At 43.6% G+C, this 20,936-nt stretch overlaps 1 protein-coding gene across 3 annotated transcripts in view; it reads right to left on the reverse strand.

Annotated features, from left to right (window-relative positions):
• The window catches only part of TCF20 (transcription factor 20), a 95,420-nt gene that overhangs the window by 68,436 nt on the left and 6,048 nt on the right, over positions 1-20,936 (reverse strand). The gene's annotated exons all lie outside the window — the stretch shown is intronic.

Here is a 20,936-nt window from a genome sequence, read left to right on the forward strand (position 1 = left end):
CATAAAAACCCTCCTTGACTACCCCCACCCCATCAGCACAGAGTCCTCTCTCCCCTGCGGGAGAGCGCAGCACCAAGCATCGCTCTCCCCTAACCAGAGGCAAGCCAGATGTCTTGAAGAAACCAAGAAAAACATGCTTAAAAAACCTTCTGGAAATAGAATTTTATTTTAGCAAGCAAGATGAGCAAAAATACAACTTTATTTTTGCAAGGTACAATTGCTTTCCCTATTAAACCTGTTTTCAATGGATTCTCCTGGGTGATGCATTGGAAAAAAATACTACATTCAGAATCAGGAAACCTATATTTAAATGATAGTTTTGCCACTTGTTCTGTGACTTGGGCAAGTTCCTTAACTTCAAAGTCCCACTTTCCTCATTTGCAGAAACGGAGTTACCTACCTTGCTGCTTCACAGGAATGCTCAATAATAAATTTGTAAGCTGCTAAGCACCATATAAATTCAAGTGATCATTATCAGTATTACCATCATCTCTTTCCCAGATAAAAGTCTGAACGAACAAGAAAGGCAAAAGACAAACAATGAGGGAAAATAATGGGAGAAGTTACTTATCAATCAAACAAAATACAACCAAACAAACCCTAAAAAACAAAATAACTAATGACTAATAGAAAACCACTCTATGACTGTTAATTTCTGTGTCATTCTCTCCTGCAATGCGGGAGACCTGGGTTCAATCCCTGGGTTGGAAAGATCCCCTGGAGAAGGGAGAGGCTACCCACTCCAATATTCTGGCCTGGAGAATTCCATGGAGTTCATGGGGTTGCAGAGAGTCAGACCTGTCTGAGCGACTTTCACTTTGCTTCACTTTACTTCTCTAACTAAGAAAGCTCCCATACTCTGGGGTCTATAGTCCATTCATAAAAACCACATCACAGTTAATCAGTGCTCCCAATTCACAATCAAAACGCCAATGGAGCGCATTCCTACTCTACAGGCAGGAGCCACCAGCCACAAGACAAATCCCTGCCCTCCCCACCAAGGGAGGGACCCACTTGGAGGCAGTCGGTCTCTGACAGCAGTGGAATGTCTCTTTCTTCCCTGACCACTGGCATGGAGTTAGCAAATACCAATCTCAGTTCTTCTGAAATAAGCCCAAAGAAAACAGGTGGCTAATAAACCGGCATCATCACTTGCAATTCCAAGTTTTTTTAAAAAAAGTTAAAACAGAAACATTTAACAGTAACTAAACTTTATCTGGTGATTACTATGAGTGAGGCAATATTCTAAAAGCTTGAGTTATTAACAAATTTAATCAGCGCAACCACAGGTTTAAGTACATTCATGTCTTCATTTTTTAGACAAGAAAAGAGAGGCACAGAACTTGCTTACGGTCACACTGCTAATAAGTGGCAGAGCTGGGATTCAAAAATCGGGTAACTGGCTTTGGAGACCATCTCCAGATGCTGATTGCCGGAGAATCCTCCGACCAACAACGTCTGGTTTTCCTGATCAGTTGTGCTACCCTGTACTTGGTGTCACACTGGGTATGTAACTGAGACTATGGCGTAGTATCTCTCCCCTTGTGGTCACCTGTGTCAAAGTGAACATTAGAATAACATGAGCCCATGAAAATAGGGTTTCCCTCTCTGCATTCAAAATTGATGGATTAAACAACTTGGGGAAAAAAACTGGATGAAATATATATATATCTTTTAGAAAGTAACAAGAAGCTAACAGGATAGTGAGGCATTACCTAGCTAATACCCTAGAAGGAATGGAAACCCAAAAATGTGATAGAGACTCGAAGGCAACTGCTGATCTGCCAGATGTGGCCAAGAGGCCCAGGGGGCATGTCTGCCCTTCCAGACCATGTAGAGGAGATGCTCAGTAACCAAGGCCTGGCCCCAAACCAGGGGACTGAGGCCCTAAAGGTCTGCATCCTAGGGCTAAAAGTGAACTAGAAGTAAACGAGTCTTCTCAGACTCAGCATCCAATCAGCTGGATAAAATCTCAAACTCTCAACCTGGATTAAAATAATCTTGGTTTGCTAGTGCCCTCAGGCACCTGGAAAAAGTAAACAAAAATCTTCCCTGGAAAAAGACATCTAAAGCCTCTAATTATTTCTATAAATAATGTTTCAAATACTACATCCAGCGCACAAACACATGAATAGAGAAAATACCATGAGTAAAAACCATCAAAAACAGTCAAAGACACAGGTAACGGGACTGAGAAAGTTCAGTTCAGTCGCTCAGTCGTGTCCGACTCTTAGCGACCCCATGAACCACAGCACGCCAGGCCTCCCTGTCTATCACCAACTCCCGGAGTTCACTCAAACTCATGTCCATCGAGTCGGTGATGCCATCCAGCCACCTCATTCTCTGTCGTCCCCGTCTCCTCCTACCCCCAATCGCTCCCAGCATCAGAGTCTTTTCCAGTAAGTCAACTCGTCGCATGAGGTGGCCAAAGTATTGGAGTTTCAGCTTTAGCATCAGTCCTTCCAATGAACACTCAGGATTGATCTCCTCTAGAATGGACTGGTTGGATCTCCTTGCAGTCCAAGGGACTCTCAAGAGTCTTCTCCAGCACCACCGTTCAAAAGCATCAATTCTTCGGCAATCAGCTTTCTTTAACTCTCACATCCATACGTGACCACGGGAAAAACCACAGCCTTGACTAGACGGACCTTGCTTGGCAAAGTAATGTCTCTGCTTTTTAATATGCTATCTAGGCTGGTCATAACTTTCCTTCCAAGGAATAAGCATCTTTTAATTTCATGGCTGCAATCAGCATCTGCATTGATTTTGGAGCCCAAAAAAATAAAGTCTGACACTGTTTCGACTGTTTCCCCATCTATTTCCCAAGAAGTGATGGGACCAGATGCCATGATCTTCGTTTTCTGAATGTTAAGCTTCAAGCCAACCTTTTCACTCTCCTCTTTCACTTTCATCAATAGGCCTTTGAGTTCCTCTTCACTTTCTGCCATAAGGGTGGTGTCATCTGCATATCTGAGGTTATTGATATTTCTCCCAGCAATCTTGATTCCAGCTTGTGCTTCTTCCAGCCCAGCGTTCCTCATGATGTACTCTGCATAGAAGTTAAATAAGCAGGGTGACAATATACAACCTTGACATACTCCTTTTCCTATTTGGAACCATTCTGTTGTTCCACGTCCAGTTCTGACTGTTGCTTCCTGACCTGCATACAGGTTTCTCAAGAGGCAGGTCAGGTGGTCTGGGATTCCCATCTCTTTCAGAATTTTCCACAGTTTATTGTGATCCACACAGTCAAAGGCTTTGGTATAGTCAATGAAGCAGAAATAGATGTTTTTCTGGAACTGTCTTGTTTTCTCCATAATCCAGCGGATGTTGGCAATTGATCTCTGGTGCCTCTGCCTTTTCCAAAACCTGCTTGAACATCTGGAAGTTCACGATTCACAGTATCAAAAGGCAAAATGATAGGATAGTGAATGAGGAATTCCCTAGGTCGGTAGGTGCCCAGTATGCTACTGGAGATCAGTGGAGAAATAACTCCAAAAGAATGAAGGGATGGAGCCAAAGCAAAACAAATACCCAGTTGTGGATGTGACTGGTGATAGAAGCAAGGTCCGATGCTGTAAAGAGCAACATTGCATAGGAACCTGGAATGTTAGGTCCATGAATCAAGGCAAATTGGAAGTGGTCAAACAGGAGATGGCAAGAATGTACATAAACATTCTAGGAATCAGTGAACTAAAATGGACTGGAATGGGTGAATTTAACTCAGATGACCATTATATCTACTACTGTGGGCAGGAATCCCTTAGAAGAAATGGAGTAGCCATCATGGTCAACAAAAGAGTCCAAAATGCAGTACTTGGATGCAATCTTAAAAATGACAGAATGATTTCTGTTCGTTTCCAAGGCAAACAATTCAATATTACAGTAATCCAAGTCTATGCCCCAACCAGTAATGCTGAAGAAGCCGAAGTTGAACAGTTCTATGAAGACCTACAAGACCTTTTAGGACTAACACCCAAAAAAGATGTCCTTTTCATTATAGGGGACTGGAATGCAAAAGTAGGAAGTCAAGAAACACCTGGAGTAACAGGCAAATTTGGCCTTGGAGCACGAAATGAAGCAGGGCAAAGACTAATAGAGTTTTGCCAAGAGAATGCACTGCTCATAGCAAACACCCTCTTCCAACAACACAAGAGAAGACTCTACACATGGACATCACCAGATGGTCAATACCGAAATCAGATTGATTATATTCTTTGCAGCCAAAGATGGAGAAGCTCTATACAGTTAGCAAAAACAAGACCAGGAGCTGACTGTGGCACAGATCATGAACTCCTTATTGCCAAATTCATACTGAAATTGAAGAAAGTAGGGAAAACCACTAGACCATTCAGATATGACCTAAATCAAATCCCTTATGATTATACAGTGGAAGTAAGAAATAGATTTAAGGATCTAGATCTGATAGATAGAGTGCCTGATGAACTCTGGACGGAGGTTCGTGACACTGTACAGGAGACAGGGACCAAGACCATCCCCATGGAAAAGAAATGCAAAAAAGCAAAATGGCTGTCTGAGGCCTTACAAATAGCTGTGAAAAGAAGAGAAGCGAAAAGTAAAGGAGGAAAGGAAAGATATAAGCATCTGAATGCAGAGTTCCAAAGAATAGCAAGGAGAGATAAGAAAGTCTTCCTCAGTGATCAATGCAAAGAAATAGAAGAAAACAACAGAATAGGAAAAAACAAGAGATCTTTTCAAGAAAATTAGAGATATCAAGGGAACATTTCATGCAAAGATGGGCTCGATAAAGGACAGAAATGGTATGGACCTAACAGAAGCAGAAGATATTAAGAAGAGGTGGCAAGAATACACAGAAGAACTGTACAAAAAAGATCTTCACGACGAAGATAATCACGATGGCGTTTGATTACTCACCTGGAACCAGACATCTTGGAATGTGAAGTCAAGTGGGCCTTAGAGAGCATCACTACAAACAAAGCTAGTGGAGGTGATGGAATTCCAATTGAGCTATTTCAAATCCTGAAAGATGATGCTGTGAAAGTGTTGCACTCAATATGCCAGCAAATTTGGAAAACTCAGTAATGGCCACAGGACTGGAAAAGATCAGTCTTCATTCCAATCCCAAAGAAAGGCAATGCCAAAGAATGCTCAAACTACCACACAATTGCACTCATCTCACACGCTAGTAAAGTCATGCTCAAAATTCTCCAAGCTAGGCTTCAGCAATATGTGAATCATGAACTTCCAGATGTTTAAGCAGGGACTGAGAAAAGGAGATCATTAAAACAACTACCTTACTCTGTTTTAGGAAATAAAAGCCAAGCTTGAAGAATTTAGCAGGGAACAGGAATCCATAAAAAGCAACAGAGAAAATATGAAAGGTCCCAAACATCTCAGTTTTTGTTGTATTTTTTCAAACTTATCCGTTGAGTGTTTAATTTCAGTTAAACACAGATTAGGCAGAAAGAACTGGTTAGACTGGGATACAGGTCAGAAGAAACCACCCAGAATGAAAAATGGAGAGAATAAAAAAATCAAGGAGAAAGGAAGAGTGTTCAAAAGGAAACCCGGAGAAGGTCAAGCATATCCATGTAAGTGGAGCTGCAGAAGGAGAAGAGAATGGGGCCAGAGCAGTGTGTGAAGAGCATCACTGGGGATCCTCCAGGACAGACGAGAGAAGTCAGGCCACAGACTCAGGAAGCCTGCTGAATACAAAATCAACCATCTTTATTAACCTGGAAGGTCTTCTAAAAACAATATGGCCTGTGCTGTAAGGTTAGTGCCACAGCTAACTGAGCATCCACTGCAGTCCTATGAGGGGCCAGACATGGACAAGAGAAAGATACAGTGCTCCCAGCACGTGAAGAGCTCAAGTCAAGCCTTTAGACACAATAATCTAACACTCTCTCTACATCTGCACTACTGAAAATAAAGGGGGTGGGGTGGGAAGAAAAGGAAAAGGCAGAAAAAAATGCTAGAGGGAAGTGTTTAAAAAGAAAATGGGTTAAGCTTAAAAGCAATAAACTAAAAGGCGCTTGCAGGAGTAAAAGGAAGGACATGCCAACATGAGCCAAGGCCCAGGCCTAGACGCTACTTCCATTCCCTTCACCGTGCCAACGAAGAATCCTCACAAGCTAGACTCAAGTCCATGGCATGAGAAAGTCAAAGAAGAATCATTTCTTTATACCTCCTTCTCAATCTAAGTAAAAAATTTTTTTAAATGTTAAATCTAAACAGACAATTCTTACTGAGAAAGAAGACCTTGGTGTTGGGAAAGATTGAAGGCAGGAGGAGAAGGGGACGACAGAGGATGAGATGGCTGGATGGCATCACCGACTCAATGGACATGAGTTAGGTACACTCCGGGAATTGGTGATGGACAGGGAGGCCTGGCGTGTTGCGGTTCATGGGGTCACAAAGAGTCGGACATGACTGAGCAACTGAACTGGACTGAACTTAGCTCTACTAGTGGTGACATCGTAATTATAATGATCATTTTCTCCTCTATTACTTGAGACAACCTGGAGAAGCTGGCTCTGGAGGAACAGGCAAAGGAAGGAGAGTTCCACCAGGAGCTAGCTAAATGAAGAGGAGAAACAAGCAAAAATGTAATACACGGAATCCTCAAGTTATAGGAAAATCACACTTGTGAAAAGCCAAAGGTCTCTGCCTTCTAGAAAGCTCAAAGTGCGCAGGGAACTCTCTCATCCAGAGAGAGGGGTCAGGGAGGGAAACAGCCTGCACTGCTGCCGTTCCTGCAAGCTTCTGTGGCACGTTCATCCCCACACAGGGAATCAAGTGGAAGAGGAACTGGCTGAAAGGTTAATGCAGAAACCCTGCTCCCGAGTCGGAAAGCTGACATGCAAAGAACCAGGTGATACAGTGACCAATGTGTTGATGAAATAAAACAAACCCTTCCTGAAGCCTAGTGCCACTGAAGTTTCAGGACAGGCTGTCCATCACTCGGGAGCGCGCCTGTGTTTCTCTGTTTGGAATATGACCTTCAGACTAAAACACAGAGACATGATTCAATATATAACTGGAAATGTCTGTCTTGGGTATAAAGTGGCTTAGAATAAATATCTTATGTATGCTAGGTTTGCCTCTCAAAGCATGGTCTCTCTAGATCTCATGAGTCTTGTGAGCTGTATAGGCTTCCAAGAGATCAGGAAAGGATACAATGACTAAATAAGTACACAGACATCAAACAAACTTCAAAATCGTTCAAAATTTCTTCTATTTCTGGGATGCAAATACTGTTCAAATCTGCATACAGGCTTATTCATATCTAAACCAAAGTGTCTCGGGAATTCCCTGGTGGTCCAGTGGTGAGGACTCAGTGCTTTCATTGCCAGGGTGCGGATTCAAACTCTGGTCAAGGGGACTAAGGCAATGTGTCCAAACTTGTTCAAATGATACCGGAAAAAAAGGATCCCAAATTCTCAGACAATATAAATCACATATCTAATATCTGATTAGAGTAAACATATAAAGAACCCTTACAACTCAACAATAAAGACAACAACTCAAAAAAATCAGTAAAGGACTTAAATAGACGTTTGTCCAAAGATACAAAAATGGCACTCTAGAACATGAAAAGATGCGCAACATTATTAGGGAAATGTAAATCAAAACCACAATGAAAATTACCAGTGTTGAGCAGGATGGAGAGAAACTAGAACCCTCATACATTGCTAGTGGGAACGGTATAGCCACTCTGGAAAACAAGCAGATCCTCAAAAAATTATACACAGAGTTACTATACGACCCAGCAATTCAACTCCTATATACAGGCAAAAGAACTAAGAACAGACACACAAACAGATACCTGTATGCTGGTGTTCACTGCAGCGCTATTCAAAATAGTTAAAGGGCGGAGGCAACCCAAGCGTCCATCAGACGGACGGTTAAACAAAACGTGGCACATACATACAATGAAGCATTACTCAGCCACAAGGAGGAATGACGTTCTGATAGGTACCATAACATGGACAAAACTTAAGAACATTAAACTGTGTGAAATATGCCAGATACTGAGATACATATTGTACGATTTCATTTATGAAATATCTAGAATAGGCAAGTTCAAAAAGACAAAGTAAATTAAGATGGTCGAAATGGCAATTTTGTCATATATTTTCTTAACCAAAATTTAAAAAAAGAAAAGCTAACATTCAGCCTTTATTTTTTTGAGCTGCATTGTTTGGTATGTGGTACCTTAGTTTCCCAACCAGGGATCGAACCCATGCCCCCCTGAAATGGAAATGCGGAGTCTTAACCACAGGACTACTAGGGAAGTCCCACACGCAGCCATTCTGGAAAACAGTTTCACAGTTTCTTATAAAGTTAAAACAGTCTTATACAATCCAGCAGCCATGTTTCTAGCTATGTATCTAAATGAATTGAAATTTATGTAACACGGAATCTTACATGTTTACAGCAATTTAGTAAGCTACCAAAAATTGTAGGCAAGAGAAAAGTCCTTGAATAAGTAAATGGATAAACAAATTGTGATACATACATAAAATGGAATATTATTCACCCAAAAAGGAACACACATGCTACAAAGTTGCTGCTGCTGCTGCTAAGTCGCTTCAGTTGTGTCCGACTCTGTGCGACCCCATAGATGGCAGCCCCCCAGGCTCCTCTGCCCATGGGATTTTCCAGACAAGAGTACTGGCGTGGGTTGCCATTTCCTTCTCCAATGCATGAAAGTGAAAAGTGAAAGTGAAGTTGCTCAGTTGTGTCCGACTCCTAGCAACCCCATGGACCACAGCCCACCAGGCTCCTCTGCCCATGGGATTTTCCAGACGAGAGTACTGGAGTGGGTTGCCACTGCCTTCTCTGAGGCTACAAGGTAGATGAACCAAAAAACATGCTGAATGAAAGTCGGGCACAAAAAGCCACATACTGTATAATTCCATTTATATGAAATAATCAAAACAGGCAAATCTATTGACAGAGAGCAGATTGGTAGTTGCCAGGGGTTGGGGGAAGGCAGAAAACTGAACTGTCTGCTTAAGGAGTATTGGGGTTTCTTCTGGAAGTGATGAAAATGTTTTGGAACTAGACAGAAATTTTGGGTATGACTTTATTTTGGGGGGCTCCAAAAATCACTGCAGATGGTGACTGCAGCCATGAAATTAAAGACGCTTACTCCTTGGAAGGAAATGACCAACCTAGACAGCATATTAAAAAGCAGAGACATTACTTTGCCAACAAAGGTCCATCTAGTCAAGGCTATGGTTTTTCCAGTGGTCATGTATGGATGTGAGAATTGGCTTGAGAAGAAAGCTGAGTGCCGAAGAATTGCTGCTTTTGAACTGTGGTGCTGGAGAAGACTCTTGTGAGTCTTCTCCTTGTACTGCAAGGAGATCCAATCAGTCCATCCTAAAGGAGATCAGTCCTAGGTGTTCACTGGAAGGACTGATGCTGAGGCTGAAAATCCAATACTGTGGCCACCTCATGTGAAGAGTTGACTCACTGGAAAAGACCCTGATGCTGGGAGGGATTGGGGGAAGGAGAAGGGGATGACAGAGGATGAGATGGCTGGATGGCATCACCGACTTGGTGCACATGAGTTTGGGTGAACTCTGGGAGTTGGTGATGGACAGGGAGGCCTGGCGTGCTGTGATTCATGGACTCACAATGAGCGACTGAACTGAACTAAATGTTGTGAACGTACTAAGTATCACTGAATTGTTGAACCATTCACTTAAAGAGTTGATTTTGGTTGAAGGGCACAAACTTTCAGTTGTAAGATGAATAAATTCTAGAGATTTAAGGTATGGCACGATTAGTATAGCTAATAGTGTTGCTGTTTAGTTGTTCAGTCGTGTCTCCTTGCGACCCCATAGACTCTAGCCCACCAGGCTCTTCTGTCACAGGATTTCCCTGGCAAGAATACTGCACTGGGTTGTCATTTCCTTCTCTGGGGGATCTTCCCAGCCCAGGGATCAAACCCACCTCTCCTGCATTGGCAAGGGGATTCTATACCACCGAGCCACTTGGTAAGCCCCAGTTAATAATATTACATTAAAAAAGATTCACTTTATATTGTGTTTCACATAAATTTTTTAAAAAAGAAACAAACCAAACCCAAAGGAGGTGCCTTAACGAACCTAGACACCGAAGAGTGAAGTCACCTCACTACCTGGTGCCCCACTCTCCCTGAGTCCTGCTCACAGCCAGGACTTTCAATCCCCTGTCCTGCAAACACATGAGGTACTTAAGAACAAGCTGCTGTATGGGTTGCAAACACTAAATTCACCACTGTTTCTGAGAACACTAACCTACTTCTCCCTTAAGATCTGAGTCGGAACACCAAGAGCTAACATTTCACCATCACTGTTCTAAAACAGCTTTGAGATGCCCTCTGTCATGCTCATTTACGGGGACAGGAGAATGCATGTTCTGACCCTAAGACTGCCTCCTGTTGCATGACGTCAACCTTTCTGACCACCTGTCAGCACTACAATCTTGCTAAGACTGCTGGTTCTTACTGCTATCACTTCTCTAGAACCAACAAGCGTTTTCTAGCACCTTCTCTGTGGCCAATATTTTTACAATGTATAATCACTGATCTGCCTGTTTGCTTCCTCACTACACTACTGAACACCCTGAGGGTAAGTGCTAGGACTCATCCCAGAGCTCTGAAAAACAACTGCTGATGGTCACCTGGTCATTTCTGGCTTCCTGTTGTATATTCCAATGTACGAGACCTGCTACTCTTCATTCTTTACCTACCTTCGTCCTGATTTCTTTTCTAAAAGGTTCCTAACCACCAAAACAATCTTTGGTTAAGGACAATACTTCCCTGTGCCCAAACCAAATACAATTGGTTCTCTGTATCCACGAGTTCAGCCAACCATATGGGGGAAAAAAAGATTCCAGAAAGTTTTAAAAGTAAATACTTAAGAAGTCTTCAGGAGATGAACCACCTGCAAATAGAAACCTCCGAATATTTTGTAGAACAGTACTAAGAACCACCTTCATTTGCAAATAAAGACAGTTTTGTTGCTGAGTGCTAAAAAGACCTGAGCCATCAAGCCATGAAAAGACAAGGAAGAAATGTAGTGAAAGAAGCCAATCTGAAATGACTATGTACTGTATGAATCCAACCATATCATGTTGTGGAAGTCAAAACTACAGAGACAATAAAAAGATCATGGTTGCCAGGGATGACGGAGAGGGAGGGATGAACAGGTGGAGCACAGAGGAGTTTGAGGGCAGTGAAACTACTCTGCAGGATCCTGTAATGATGGCTACAGGTCATAAATTTCTCCCAAGCCACAGAATATACAATGTAACACTAAGAGTAAACTATAATGTAAACTATGGACTTTGGTGAAAATGTGTCAAGGTACGTTCATCAATTGTAATAAATGAACCACCGTGGTGGGAGATGTTAATAAATGCGGGAGGCTACGCATGTGTGGGGGCAGAGGGTATACAGGAAATATTTGTATCTTCCTTTCAATTTTGCTGTGAATCTAAAACTGCTCTAAAAAATACAGCCTATTTTTTTTTTTAAAGTACTGGATATGCACTAAGCTATAAACATAGCTATATCCAAAGAGTAGGATTATATACCCATGTACTGTTTGAATTTTATACCAAGAGCATACACTAATTTTATAATAAAAGGATACATTTCAAGAAAAAAAAGTTCTAAAAGTTGTTTTAACTAAAACACTATGCTAACATTCTTGACATTTTTCTTTAACATATATAATTATTTCCATGTACAACTATTTCAACAAAAGTAACTATTTTCATATGACTATTTTAACTCTAGAACAAAAATGCTGTTAAGAGTAGTGGGCTTTTTTTTTCTTCAAAGTTTTAATTTAGCAGATTCTAATCTCATTCTTTTTTTGGGCTCCAAAATCACTGCAAATGTTGATTGCAGCCATGAAATTAAAAGACGTTTACTCCTTGGAAGGAAAGTTATGACCAACCTAGATAGTATATTAAAAAGCAGAGACATTACTTTGCCAACCAAGGTCTGTCTAGTCAAGGCTATGGTTTTTCCCGTGATCATGTATGGATGTGAGAGTTGGACTGTGAAGAAAGCTGATCGCCGAAGAATTGATGCTTTTGAACTGTGGTGTTGGAGAAGACTCTTGAGAGTCCCTTGGACTGCAAGGAGATCCAACCAGTCCATTCTAAAGGAGATCAATCCTGGGTGTTCACTGGAAGGACTGATGCTAAGGCTGAAACTCCAATACTTTGGCCACCTCATGCGACGAGTTGACTCACTGGAAAAGACTGATGCTGGGAAAGGTTGGGGGCGGGAGGAGACGGGGACGACAGAGAATGAGATGGCTGGATGGCATCACTGACTCTGTGGACATGAGTTTGAGTGTACTCCGGGAGTTGGTGATGGACAGGGAGGCCTGGCGTGCTGTGATTCATGGGGTCGCAGAGAGTCTGACACGACTGAGCGACTGAACTGAACTGAACTGAATCTCACTCTTAAAATACTATAAAGTCCATCTCAATAAAATGTTAATAAGCTGAATCAAGTCAACAAGAGAAACAATGTACTGGCTTACAGAACCAAGTCTTTCCTAATCTCTAGATGGAAAGACAGAATTTCCCATTTTCCTGTTCCCAAATGATTTAATTTAGAATGAACTAAAGCAGAGAGAAAACATTAGTCTCTCCTCCTCAGAACCGGTATCACCTATTAATTTGCTAATGAAATCAGATATACGACTTCTACACAGTCAATATTGTGACTTTACATTAGCGGAAACACCCCTTGAGCTGTATTATCACAGGCTTCCAAGAAGAGATTTCCTGATGAATTACTCACTGAGGAAGATTCTTGAGTAGATACAGAAGGACCGGTATCAAATATTAAGAATATGGCAAAAAAAAAAGGGAAGTACAGATAATGTTTGGTCTGTTGAGAAAAGATTCAATAAACATATAATCAACTTCTATCATTTTAAGTCAATTTCAATTCTCTTTAACATTTTCAAGGTTTACATCTTAAATATAAGCAAGAAGCATCAACCAAAGAAATCTTTTCTATATAAAAAATTTCTGATGAAATCTTCAAACCCAATATTTTGATTTTGAAAACAAGCTGTTGATTTTTTTTTTAATCCAGAGAACAGTGGACTGGGCTGGCATTCTTTGAGAGCTGAGCAAGGTGAGTTCAAGCAAGTAAGAAACGCATGGAACCCATTAATTCAGAAAGGAATCACGAACAATGAGCCAAAGGGGAAAAGAAACTGAAGCTCCTATGGCACAGTCCTTTGAAAGCTGGCAGGAAACCTCCATTTATTAATTCACACAAAACTATTTGCTGAGCACTACCTATTTGCCAAGCACTATTCTAGATGCTGGGGATGTGGCGGGGAACAGAAAGTCCCTGCCCTCACACGGATGATGTTCTAACAAGCAGGCCCCAAAATGGCACTTCTGGACCCCACTCTACTTTCTTCTAAATCCAAACCCAAACTCTTTCCTTCAAAGGTATCACAGAGCAGGGAGTTCTGTGGTGTGTCCACCCAAGCCACTAGCACTCCCTCTGACCTCACCTGCTGTTTTCCTTGTCAGAGTAGAGGAACAGCAGGCCGTCACTCTTTAACATACCTTAAGATCCTCATCAGCTCACTGCTGAGAATACTTTATCAGGCTCAATTAACTCATTTCTTTGACTGATACTGTCTCTGAATTTTCCCTCCATCCTTCAACTATTTTAGCTACTCTTAGAGACGCTTTGCAAGTTTTTTTTTTTTTACAACAAATTCTAATTTAACATTACTTTAATACCTACTATGTGAAGGGGACATAAAGAAATAAAGATTAACAAAGTGCGGTGGCCATCTAAGAATACAATCTTGTGGTGAAATAGACACATTCCACATTAACTGTAACATATGACATACATCCCTGTTAACACATGGCCAGCCACAGAGGAGAAAGAGAGGACAGTGCAGGGAGAGGCTGAGGCGTCCACCCTCCACGCACTGACAGGCAGCGTGCCAGCTGCAGGCACTGTAAAATACAACAAAACACAGCCCTGACCACAGCGACCTCAGAGCCCCGTGCAGTAGTGTTTGAAAATATTTTGCAGTTTTTCCAGCAAAAATCTTACAGATACCCAAGATAAGAAGAGACGGATGATGAGAGGTGCTAGAGTTGTGGAGCTCAGAAGATGATACACTTCTTCCACTACAGCCAGGCCACCTGGGGTTCCCAGGTCCAAAGGGATAAGAGTATCCCCCACTTTACCTGTGCTGACACAACACTGAGAACCCTGCCACCCACCTAACACAGAGAATGCATGGAAGCAGTGGTTAAGTCAAGTCTGAGAGGTCTGGGGTAATTTACAAGCCACTGGTCTAATAAACGGGAAAAGCAGAAGCATATGGGGACACAGGCAGGAATAGCTGAGTCTAAATCACTGGAATCCAAAACTAGACAAACAATTGTCAAAGTCTGACCAGTTTCTCTAAAATCCCAAGAGGCAGCAAGCTCATCTTAACTACTTTCTACTTAACCCCTGCAGACCTTGTTTCCTCAGCCGGCTCTATCTGCCTGCCACAGCAGTCTCTTCAAAGCTTCCCTTGTTCAAGCTTCCCGCTCTCCACCTCGCCCTTGCCCGCCAGCAGAGACCTGCAGAGCTCACTGGAAAGCACGCTTGCCCACTGCCCCCAGGCCCACATGTATGTCACCCACACAATTTGCTGTCCCCCAGAAGAGGGTATTCCTACAATTCAAAGCTGATCGCCTGGATCGCACAGGGCCCTGAGATCTCCTGGAAGGTCCTCAACCCAGTGATCTTCTGCATCTTCAATCAGCCCTGTGCTGGCTCCTTCCCACGTCCGTTTACACGTGCTTAAGTTTTTCTTATGTCTAACAAACTCTTCGCTTAACCCCAGGTTCTCCCTATAGTTACGTTTTACTTTCCTCAGTGGCCAAATTCTACACAGGCTTGACTCCACACTTTCTGTCTCCACTTCTTCATCAACACACAACCACCAGGTTTTAGTCACCCTTCTCTTTTCAAATGACATGTTTCAGTAAGCTGAGCTAGCTACCGCCTCTGAGGCTCTTCTTCATGCCAGGCTGTCTGGGTTTTCCTGCTCACCTGCTGGTTGCGTCCTCTCTGCTCTTCTTTAAATGCTGCCCTGCTGCCTTAAGTCGTCACATTGCTCAGAGTTCTGCCCTGACCCTTTGAGCACCTGTCATTATTAGCAGCAACAATATAGCTGGGGCACAAGGTTGGGGGGCGGGGCGGGTGGGAGTGTCAACTAGAAGACCCGTGAGGGTCCCTCTTACTGGTGGCAGACGCCCATCACTCAGGCGGGAGAGAGGCAGGAACACTGCCCTACAGACAGACATCCCGTGCTCACCCCGAGAGCTGCCTCATCTACCCCCAGGCTGGACAGACGTGCTCACCTCCATGTCTGACCCTACAGCCCAGGCCCTTCGCCTGATGTCTGTTTCGTGCCTCAAACACCTGATGCCGTCCTTACAAGCATTTCGAATTTAAGTTCAACATTAAATTTATCACTTTCTACCACGGCCCAGTCTTCTCATTCCCCACTGTTTTCTATTTCAGTGAATGGCACCACCACCACCTGGTTTCCGAGCTACAAGTCTGGACTCTCCTTGATTCCTCCTTCTCCCTCACAAATCTACTTCCCAGTCGGCCTTTTCTCATCCCACGTCACCAGCATCAGTACCTTCACTTAGTCAATACAGACGGCCTTGTTGTTTATTGAGCCACTAGGTCGTGTCCGACTCTCTCCCTCTTGCTCTCAACCTCTCCCAGCAGCGGGGCCTGCCATGTGCCAAATCAACCCACTCCAGTATTCTTGCCTGGGAAATCCCATGGACAGAGGAGTTTGTCGAGCTACAGTCCATGGAGTCACAGAGGAGTCAGACACGTCTTAGTGACTAAACAACAACTGCTATGTGCCAAAATCTTCCTTCGTACCTCAGTTGGTAAAGAATCTGCCTGCAATGCAGGAGACCCGGGTTCAATTCCTGGGTCGGGAAGGTCCCCTGGAGAAAGAAATGGCAGCCCACTCCTGTATTCTTGCCTGGAGAATCCCATGGACAGAGGAGCCTGGCGGGCTATAGTCCGGGGGATGCAAGAGTCGGACACGACTGAGCGACTACACCACCACCACCACCTCGATGGGCCAGACACCGCTGCTGACATTGAGTGCACGACAGTGAGGGGGCCAAGCTCATCCTGGAGGAGGGGCGGGCAAACAGTGAAAGGGTGAGGTAATTTCAGGTGGTGACAAAAGTTATAAATAAAATAACGCAGGCTGACGTGACGGAGCACTACTTCAGACCGTAAGGGCTAGAGAAAATGCACAGAGAAAGAAATACTTAAACGGAACCTGGGGACTTCCCTGGTGGTTCCTTCATTAAGCCTCCCAATAGAGGGGGTACAGGTTCGATCCCTGGTTGGGGACCTAAAATCTTGCATGTGGCTTGGTGTGGCCAAAAAAGAAAAGACAAACTGAACCTGAATGGCAAACTGAAACAAGTCTCACACAGATTTGGGAAGTAGGATGCCCCAGGCAGAGGGAAGGCTGAGTGAACAGCTCCTAAGGTAGAAATGAGCCTGAGGTGTTCAAGAAACAGAGGGAAGGTCAAAGAGGCTGGAACTGAAGGGAGCAAGGAGGAGGCCACGTCAGATGGGCTCAGAGGAAGGCAGGGGTCAGAGACCCTTGCTGGTCACCACGAAAGCAATGGAAAGCTGCTGAAGGGCTGCGGGAAGACAACTGACAAAACCCAATGTGAATTTTTAAAGATCATTTTAGCTTAAAAGCAGAAAAAATTATTTAGTAGGGCCAAAAATATTGGGGGCTGAAAATCCAGTCAGGAAACTAGTAGTACAGTAGCCTAGATAAGAGGAGATGGTACTTGAGATGGGGGTTTGGGGGGGCAAATTCAGAATGTTTTGGACATAGAATGAACAGAATTTGCTGGGAGATTAAATATTGAGAGTGAAAGGGAAAAAGAAATCTAGGACAACTCTTAGGTTGTTTTTACGTATAACCTACATACAGCAAAATTCTATACAGTATACAGCTCAGTAAGATTTGATGCATGCTTATCAGGCGCAAAACATTTCCATCACTCCAGAAAGCCCTCTCACGTCCCCTTCCTGGTGAACCCCCTTCTACCAAGAGGCAAGCACTGAGGTGATTTTGGTATCACAGACTTTTGCCTATTTTAGAATCTCTTATAAATGGGATCATCTGTTATGTACTTTTTTGTGTCTGTATGAAGTTCTTCTTGTTACACTTGTCAGTAGTTTCTTCTTGTTGCTGAGTGGTCTTCTACTGTATGAATATACCATTCTGTTTATCCATTCTCCCAATGACGGACAACTGGACCCTTTCCAGTTTTCAACTATCATGAATGAAACTCCTATGAATATTCTTGAGCAAGGCTTATTTGTGGCCGTAGCTTTTCATTTCTCTCAGGTAAATACCTACAAATGGAACTGCTGGGTCACAGGGCAGACATATTTAACCTTTTAAGAAACTTTCAAAACAGTTTTCCAGCGGGATGGCATCATTTTAAAGTCTCAGCAGCAGTATAGGGAGTCCTGGCTGCCTGACTCCTAGGTGTTTTGCTTGAATAACTCCACCTGCAACACAACCAAACTCACATTCTTTTAGCTCTTCAAACATTTCTCTTTTTTTAAGACTCTGTGAAGTTCCAATGAAGCTCTGATACTTTGGCCACATGACGGAAGAGCCAACTCACTGGAAAAGACCCTGATGCTAGGATAGATTGAAGGCAAAAAGGGAAGAGGGCGGTAGAGGATGAGATGGTTGGATGGCATCACTGACTCAGTAGATACGAATCTGAGCAAACTCTGGGAAATAGTGGGGGACAGGGAAGCCTGGCATGCTGCATCCCATGGGGTCGCAAAGAGTCAGACACGACTCAGTGATTGAACAACAACAGATGGACTTTAAGGACACTTTCCTCCTTACTGTATCCCCTTTACTGCTATGTATTTTCATTCCACAAATATCCTGAAGGATGAGAAAAGGCTGGGTTGGCCAGTGTTCTGAGCAGAGGAAATAGCATACAAAGAAATCCCTGAGTTAAGCAAGAGTTTGGGGCCTTCTGGGACATAGAGAAAGTCAATGTTGCTGAAAGATGGCAAGCAAAAGCAGCAGACAGGCAACCAGGGAGGTGGGCAAGGGCCGGGGTGTTCAGAGCCTTGTGAGAAATTGGAAGTCTGGATTTTCTATTTAGTGCTTTAAGAAACCACTGAATGATTTAAAGTGGAGGAAAGACAAGTGACTCTGGCTGCTGTGGGCAAAGCAGAATAGAGTCAGATGGGCAGAAGACAGGGGACCACGCTAAGAGGCAATCACAGTGTTCCAGGTAAGAGATGATGGTGGCTCAGAGACTGGCAGGAGAGTGGACAGATTCAAATCATATTACGGCAACTGCACTGACAGTAACGTGATAGATTAGACATGGAGGGTGGTGAGAGAAAAGGAGGAATGGGATCTGAGAAAGTGGTTAGATGTTAAAACCACTTATGGAGAAGGGAACAAATAAAGGAGAGTTTAAGGAGTATGTGTTAGTTTTGGACTTTCAAAGCTCAACCTACTGATAAGCTATCCAAATTGCAGCATCAAGCAGGAGTTGGAGGAGCTAGGAGTCTGGCTGAAGATATTAACACGATGGTCATCAACTTATGGGCAATCATCAAAGCCTAGTGGTATCTGAGAGCACCTGGAGAGCGAATGCAATGAACTAAGAGGATCCAAAGAATGCCAACAGATAAGCAAAATCGGAGGAACGAGCCGCAGAGGTGGGAAGAGACTGTTGAGAAAACAAGTGTCAGGACAAAAAAGGCAATGGCCCTCCTTTGAGAAGCCTCGTATGACCGTTTGAGTTAGAATAACATGTCTTGGTTCAGCTCCATGTATTTCCCCATTAGAGCACTTCCAACAGCCCTGTTTTAACTGCCTTTCTCTACTGAGCAGATGGCTTCCCAGGTGGCTCAGTGGGAAAGAATCTGGCTGCCAATACAGGAGACTCAGGTTTGATCCCTGGGTCGGGAAGATCCCCTGGGGTAGGAAATGGCTACCCATTCACTCCAGTATTCTTGCAGGGGAAAGTCCATGGACAGAGGTGGGCTACAGTCCATGGGGTTGCAAAGAGTCTGACACAATTGAGCATGAGCACTGAGCAGATGTTTGAGGATGTAAAATCAACAGGATTGGCAGGAATCAGTCAGTCACTCAGTCAGGTCTGACTCTTTGCAACCCCATGGACTGCAGCACGCCAGGCTTCCCTGTCCATCACCAACTCCTGGAGCTTACTCAAACTCATATCCATTGAGTTGGTGATGCCATCCAACCATCTCATCCTCTGTCGTCCCCTTCCCCTCCTGCCTTCAATCTTTCCCAGCATCAAGGTCTTTTCCAATGAGTCAGTTCTTCGAATCAGGTGGCCAAAGTATTGGAGTTTCAGCTTTAGCATCAATCTTTCCAATTAATATTCAGGGTTGATATCCTTTAGCATGGACTGGTTAGATCTCCTTGAAGTCCAATGGACTCTCAGGAGTCTTCTCCAACACCACAGCTCAAAGGCATCAATTCTTCGATACTCAGCTTTCTTTATTATAGTCCAAAGTAATGTCTCTGCTTTTTAATATGCTGTCTAGGTTGGTCAAACCTTTTCTTCCAAGGAACAAGTGTCTTTTAATTTCATGGCTGCAGTCACCATCTGCAGTGATTTTGGAGCCCCCAAAATAAAGTCTGTCACTGTTTCCATTGTTTCCCCATCTATTTGCCATGAAGTGATGGGACCGGATGCCATGATCTTAGTTTTCTGAATGTTGAGCTTTAAGCCAACTTTTTCACTCTCCTCTTTCACTTTCATCAAGAGGCTCTTTAGCGCTTCTTTGCTTTCTGCCATAAGGGTGGTGTCATCTGCATATCTGAGGTTACTGATATTTCTCCCGGCAAGCTTGATTCCAGCTTGGGCTTCATCTAGCCCAGCATTTCTCAGATGTACTCTGCATATAAGTTAAATAAGCAGGGTGACAATATACAGTCTTGACGTACTCCTTTCCTGATTTGGAACCAGTCTGTTGTCTCATGTTCAATTCTAATTGTTGCTTCTTGACCTGCATACAGATTTTTCAGGAGGCAGGTCAGGTGATCTGGAATCAGCTCTGCTCTAAAGGAAATCAATTCTGAATATTCATTGGAAGGACTGATGCTGAAGCTCGAATACTTTGGCCACCTGATGCAAAGAGCCAACTCACCAGAAAAGACCCTGATGCTGAGAAAGACTGAAGGAAGGAGGAGAAGGGGATGACAGAAGATGAGATGGTTGGATGGCATCACCGACTCAATGGAGATGAGGTTGAGCGAGCTCCGGGAGATGGTGAAGGACAGGGAAGCCTGGTGTGTGGCAGTCCATGGGGTCACAGTCAGACACAACTGAGCGACTGAGCAACAAGCTCCGCTCCAGTCAGTGTCTTGGCACACAGCACAGTGTGGAATGCTTCAGTGGGCAACTACCATTCACCTATAGGTGGTGCACTCCACTATATACTTTTCCTATTTCAGTTCCTTTTCCCATCGGCCCTGAGGAAGATGTATCTCCATTTTACAGACAAGGAAACTGTGGCTCAAGCAAAATGTCCAAGCTCACTCATGCTAATAAGTGATGGAGCCAGACTGATGCCACACGTTCTCCTTCACACTCTTCTGCCTCCATCAACTGCCCATCACATAGACTTTCTACAGCAAGAATACCCTTGCACATTATTGCAAAAGGGATACAAAACCTGCCCCCAGGTAACTGACCAACCTGAGCACTAAGTCAGGCAAACGTCCAGGGATGCAGTCCTGCTCAAGACCCCCCACTCTGATCAGGCACCGTGGATGATCTCCAGGCTTCCAAAGGAACGCTTTAGCTTGGGG

The sequence above is a fragment of the Moschus berezovskii genome, chromosome 6 (genome assembly GCF_049115385.1).
Source record: "Moschus berezovskii isolate FMDL1 chromosome 6, NW_MosBer_1.0, whole genome shotgun sequence".
Taxonomy (NCBI): domain Eukaryota; kingdom Metazoa; phylum Chordata; class Mammalia; order Artiodactyla; family Moschidae; genus Moschus; species Moschus berezovskii.